The 5,866-nt window shown below is 25.2% G+C and overlaps 1 long non-coding RNA gene across 1 annotated transcript; it reads right to left on the bottom strand.

Annotated features, from left to right (window-relative positions):
* Nucleotides 1-4,906: 4,906 nt before the first annotated feature.
* Nucleotides 4,907-5,454, bottom strand: LOC140919238 (uncharacterized). Its single transcript, XR_012161816.1, has 2 exons — nt 5,335-5,454; nt 4,907-5,194 (listed from the first exon to the last, which is right to left on the bottom strand). It is a non-coding gene; the product is annotated as an uncharacterized lncRNA (long non-coding RNA).
* Between the last annotated feature and the right edge of the window lie 412 nt (nt 5,455-5,866).

The raw sequence follows: 5,866 nt of genomic DNA, 5'->3' as shown, positions 1-5,866 counted from the left end.
TATAGGCAAATAGTAAGATTGCACAATGACCATATTAATTATTTTATATTGGTATAATAAATATAAAGATAATATTTAATACATATAAAACAAATAAATATATAAATAATTGATTTATATGGTCAAAATTAATTATATTTTTATATCAAAAAAGGAAATCATATTTTTGAAAGAAAAAAAAGTAAACATATATTAATATGAAATTATATCTGTAAAATAATTGAAAAGTTGTATTTTTAATATAGAGATATAAATTAAATATAAATGTAAATTTGAATGTTTTCATAAATGATAATTCGAACGCGGTTTTTGGTTCGTATTTGCATTTATCTTTTGGTTTACTATCAAATTCAAACTTTTGTAGTTTTGGAGTGGTCCAAATTTTAAATTTTTAATATATAATTAAAAAGTATAATACTGTAATGCATATAAGAATTTTAAGTTGTAAATTTATAAAAATATATGGAGAGATATAGTAGATCAAATTTTGGTTTACATTTTTCATAATTAAGTTGGAATTTAAGTTGAAAATTTTATTTTATTTTATAATTATACTAGTTATTTTTGTAATTTTTTTACTAATTATTCCCTCTGATTTTATTTTATAATAGACATTTGCATTATAATTTGGTCTATAAAAATTTGTATATTTGGGTCATCCTAAAGATCTTGGAGACCTGTTCTAATCTTAAAAAATTAGTCTAATAAAAAATACAATTTTAATAATTAAAAAAATTGGTAAAATAAATTTGAGTCTATGTATATATATCAATCTACATTACGCAACGAGGATCTACACATACCAATCTATATGATACAACCTACAATACACAATGAGGATCTACATATACCAATCTATATGAAGCTCCCCCACTAATTCATATAATATTCAATATGGCTCCCAGAGTTCTACTAGACATCCTCTTATCCATGTTGTCAACTCTTATGTCATGGGTTGTTATAGTCAATGGCAATAATTTGATAACCACTCTCATGGTTTGTTCTTTGCGATTCAACACCTGCAAAGATAGTTCTACAAACCATTGCAGCTATGTTAAATAGCACTCAACAACCTTTGTTTAAATCTTTTGCATAAACTCTAAAAAATTCATATAATATTCCTTTGAGTTAAATACCAAAACACTGTATCAAATGGTCTATCATCACTATCAAAATTATAGAAGATGAATGTCAATTGGGTTTGGTGAATTGCAAGAATAATCTTCATGATAGAATAACCATGTATAAGGGTGATACACCAGTTATATTGTGAATTTTTTTTTAAATAATATGAAAATCGATTTGGTCATGGAAGACTGTTCCCCTCATAAAAGAATTTTATGTGTTCTCATTTGCTTCTATCTACGATTTGCAAAGTCTTAGAACAATTGGTATTTGGGATTTGAAACCAAGTAATTGTTGCATTTTATCTTGGATAAAAGATTTCAATCCAGATTTAGTAAGAAATACAAAGATCCAATGCGGGATTTGCATCTACAATTTGTCTCAAGAATTATGGATAGTTCAATCTGCTCAAGCCATTCCAGTGGTAAAGAAATATGTCCTTAAAAATGTTGTTGCTTTAGACAAGGTCAAAACTGAAGGTACAAACAAAAATATACAAGGTAATAGTATTCATCGTTTCGTTAATTATTATTTTGTTGAGCATGTCCTCAACATTGAACTAGGAAACACCATTGTTATTCAAGAAAATTTTCTCTCTAATGAGGAAAAAATTGATAAAAATCATGATAAAGCTTCTAACAAAAATGGGGAATCAGGAACCATTCCAGATACATTTGAGGAAATTGAGGTCTAGGCTACACATGATTTTTTAAATATAATTCATAAGGTCTTTAATTTCAACTTAGTTAATTAAGCTAGCACAAATCATCTTGGAGAGGTTCATCAATATCTAGATATGTGTAGTATTTATTATTGGAATTATGTAGTGTCAAAGTAGAACAATGACCATAAAATCTCTTATAAATTGGACATTAACTCAAATGTTATTGTTACTAACGATGATTTACATATCAAGATTGTTCATGACTTTGAGATATTGCGGGATTTATTTAGAATAGAGACGAAGAGAATATAGCATGTGTTAGCGATTTAAAGAATCGTTCTAATGCAAGTCAAAACCTTTTTACGAAGGTGATTTCAAAAAAAAATGACAAGAATATGTAGAAGGAAATTATATTATATAATTTTTTCCTAAGGACCAGAAAATCTACATGAATTTAGAAACACTGTTTGGTACTACTTTTTTTTTTCTAGAATAGGTTTATGTCCCTGTTTTCTTTTTTTTTTTTTAATAAATTTTTAGCTTAAACAAAAGATAATACTAATTTCATAAGAATAATATACACAAATATTATCAAATTTGAAATTCTTTTTTTTAAGTGATTGAAGCTTGTTTCTGTAACATAGGAGTGGTATAAAATAAAAAATAAATATTCCAATTGTGACACCGAAAATAATATATAATAATTATATTATATTTTATAAAATAATTTGCAGCTGATAATGAATTTTTTGGTTTTGGAAAAAAAAATATATTTTTACAAGTGATTTAGAATATCACATTTTTCAAAGTATAATTGAGCAATTTAAACATTATTCCTCAAATAAAACAGTGCAATCTTAATTAACTTAATTTAACTATAATTTATTAATTTAATGTCAAAAACTTCCTAGTAATAGCAAAGTTTTCTTACAAAAAGTAGTTTATAATTAAATAAATAAAATGCAACTTATAAATGTCATTTATGGTATCACACATTACAGCGGACTTTTCTCAAACTTTAACTTTAAGACGCGTTAACCAATAAAAAATGTGATTTTGCAAACGTAAGGCCAAACAAGTCAAACACAAATAATGAATGGGGTATGTTTGGAAATCATGTTGATAGTATGTATCTAAAATAATACAAGTACTGGTATTTATAGGCAAACTCAAACCTAATGGCTATAAATTGTGGCCTACAATGTAGCCTTGATCAACTAATTACATGGGTAATATGTGCTAACTCTCGTTTGGAAAATTAGAGGCGCCTCACAACCGTGTTTCCTATTTCTTAGGCATGTCCCATTATATTAATAATATGTGTGTGTTTTATCCATTCAATCGTGTTGCCATGTTAATCATTAGTGGCACTAAATACGTGGAAGATGAGTGCAACTACAAAATTAACAAATTACATTGAGCTTTGTCTCAATCTTAAGCCTCTGCAATCTTTGTGGACTCCTATAAATTTGAAAGAGATTTGACTAATTTCTATTCGGTTGTTTCTTGCAAACCTCCCTCGGTTAAGGGAAATTCGGTTGTTTTTCATCCTCGCCTAACAAATTATTTACTTTTAGGTGCAAACAACAAATAAGACTCATTTTAATCCTTCATAAAAAATGTATGACCCAATTTGGTCTTTGAGAAAATTTAAAGCAACTTTAAGTCCCAAATAAAATAAAATTTGGAAAATTCATCTTTACTTAAACAACTGTTAGAAAAATAGATGACTAGGTCCTTGACAGTAACTAGAAATAGAAAATTTAGCCCATGCAACACAAAAAAGCCTCTAACAGATTTTTTATCTACATATCATTAGTGGCATAAATATGTGGAAGATGAGCACAACTGACAAATTATTCAATTACATTGAGCTTTGACTCAGTCTTAAGCCTCTGCATGCTTGGACCTCCCTCGGTCAAGGGGAATTCGGTTGTTTGTCATCCTCGACTAACAAATTATTTATTTTTAAGTGTAAACAACAAATAAGACCTATTTTAGTCCTTTGTAAAAAATGTGTGATCCAATTTGGTCTTTGAGAAAAATAGATTACTAGGTCCTCGACAATAATTAAAAATAGAAAATTTAGTCCATGCAACATAAAAAGTCTCTAACATATTTTTTTTTATCTACATATCATTCTCTTTTAATAATATTTTGCTTTAGTATTCAAACAAAGTCACTCTATAAAAAGAATTATTTAATTAAATATCAACAATACTTCAAAAATTAAAATATATATATATATATATATATATATATATATATATATCAATAACATATCTAAAAAATGCTATCAGTAGTGTACCGAAATCAAATTAAACATTACTTAATTCATAGTTATAATGATACATGTAGATGGTGGTTTCCTAAAAGTTAAAGAAAAAAAATACTAAATGGAGAGACTTATTGAAGAATAAATCATTTAGAAACATTTTAATATTGCAGTGATGAAATTGTCTCCTTTTAATTAGGCTAAATTATATATGTAGTCCCTTAACTTAATTTCAGGTAACGTATTAGTTTTTTATCTATTTTTTTTTCCGACTTGGTCTTTTATTTTAATTTTAAGTGACAATTTGATATTTTATGTTTTAAAATTTCAACAGTGTTATTCTTTTTTATACAAAAATTTAAAAAGAAATTAAAACAAAACTGATAAAATTAATTATATTCTTCAATATAATACAAATTTCATCAAATTCGTAACGCAAATCTTCAAATAAACTCATATTTTTATACTTTATTTGATATTGTTAGGAATAAAGGACTAAATTGGAAGAAAAAAAAAGATAAAGGACTAAAACGTTAACTGAAATTAAATTAAGGGACCACAAATGATATTTAGCCTTTTAATTATTAAAAATTGTTAAATTTTCCTTTTTAATTATTATTATAGATTTAATTGTTATTTTTTGGATATCATTCACGTATAAATTAAATTGTCTTGATTTATTTTTTTAATAATTAACTAAATATTAATTTTAATTTTTTTCAAACACATAATTGATTTTCACATAACTTTTTAGAAACTAAAAGGTGTCTTTATCTTTATATATTAATTATAAAAAAAAAAAAGATAAAAAATTTATAGTTATATGTAACTTTATAAATAAATTTTTACTCAATAAGATATTTATTTCCCCAATGACTATTTATTTGGATATATAATTTGCACCTATAAATGATGAGTGCATTACAATACTTCAATACTTAATTTAAAATTTCAAAAGTATTAAAGACTAGGAATATTATCGGTAGTTGGTGGTGCGTCAAAACACCAACACTTCCCAAGCACACATCTTCCACTTTGTCCAGTAGGACAATCGAGTGTACATTGTTTATCTGTTTTACATGCATAACCTTTATAATATCCACTTGCTCCTTCTACTTCTTTACTCATATCTACATATTCAAACAATACATGTGATTGTAAGATAATTGATATATATAAATGAGAGATTGAAAAGGAAAATAAGTTTTAAGTGAAAAATTATAGCATAAAATAAAACAAAAATGATCTAATTTAACAGTTTGTTTTGTACCTGATACAATAACGAAGAAAGCCAATAAAAATACCATTGTGAGAGTAGATATCCATTTTGTGTCCATATTGTATTGTATACAGTACATATTCTAGACTATAAATGCTTGCTTATATAGGCAAATAGTAAGATTGCACAATGACCATATTAATTATTTTATATTGGTATATTAAATATAAAGATAATATTTAATACATAAAGGACAAATAAATATATAAATAATTGATTTATATGGTCAAAATTAATTATATCTTTTATCAAAAAGAAAATCATATTTTTGAAAAAGAAAAAGTAAAGATATATTAATATGCAATTAAATCTGTAAAATAATTGAAAAGTTGTATTTTTAATATAGAAAAGTAAATTATATATAAATATAAATTTGATTGTTTTCATAAATGTAACTTTGTACACGGTTTTTGGTTCATATTTGCATTTATCTTTTGGTTTACTTTCAAATTCAAACTTTTGTGGTTTTGTTGATTTTTTTCGAGGTTATCATATCTACTAACGGATCTTGAACAAAAATATT

The sequence above is a fragment of the Cicer arietinum genome, chromosome 1 (genome assembly GCF_000331145.2).
Source record: "Cicer arietinum cultivar CDC Frontier isolate Library 1 chromosome 1, Cicar.CDCFrontier_v2.0, whole genome shotgun sequence".
NCBI classification, from domain to species: domain Eukaryota; kingdom Viridiplantae; phylum Streptophyta; class Magnoliopsida; order Fabales; family Fabaceae; genus Cicer; species Cicer arietinum.
The sequence above is the reverse complement of the archived record's forward strand: the minus strand, read 5'-3'. Positions and strand labels throughout refer to the sequence as shown.